Source organism: Pangasianodon hypophthalmus, chromosome 7, assembly GCF_027358585.1.
Source record: "Pangasianodon hypophthalmus isolate fPanHyp1 chromosome 7, fPanHyp1.pri, whole genome shotgun sequence".
NCBI classification, from domain to species: domain Eukaryota; kingdom Metazoa; phylum Chordata; class Actinopteri; order Siluriformes; family Pangasiidae; genus Pangasianodon; species Pangasianodon hypophthalmus.
Window position 1 is genome coordinate 29,958,865 of NC_069716.1, and position 529 is coordinate 29,959,393.

The 529-nt window shown below is 33.6% G+C and overlaps 1 protein-coding gene across 1 annotated transcript in view; it reads left to right on the plus strand.

The window, feature by feature from the left end:
- Positions 1–455: 455 nt before the first annotated feature.
- The window catches only part of chmp1a (charged multivesicular body protein 1A), a 9,057-nt gene continuing 8,983 nt past the window's right edge, over positions 456–529 (plus strand). The window contains exon 1 of the mRNA XM_034305642.2: positions 456–529. This exon is cut by the window's right edge and continues 62 nt beyond it. The gene's annotated coding sequence lies outside the window, so the exon portion shown is untranslated.

The window sequence follows — 529 nt, forward strand, 5'->3', positions numbered from 1 at the left end:
AGAAATATGTCTGAATCCACAGTTTGTCTAGAAGTCACGAGACAAGCGTTAGATCTGAGACACGGCCTGAGTCACACAGTGTGCAGATATTTTATTCTGTTTACAAAAATGTTTTTCGTTATTCTTTATTTACGTGAACTCCAATATTGTACAGATATTTACATTTGCAAGTATCACACGTATTTACGCTGTTCATGTACAAATGAGCAGATCAACAATGAAAATTAAGGGAAAAAAAGCAGATCAACAATGAGTACCTTTCAATTAAACAAACAAACAAACAAACAAACAAAAGATATCGTTATTGACTGTTTATTCATTTATATTACTTCAGGTATGAATTATTCTTCACCTGTAGATGAATATCATGTTTAGGAATTTTAAATAATAATAATAATAATAATAATAATAATAATAATAATAATAATAACAACTTCCTGGTTCCGCCTCGGCGTGGCTGACGTAAGGTCACGTGATCGGGTGAAAGGTGGAGAAGGCGGAAGTGAACAGACTGCGGCTGTGGATCAGA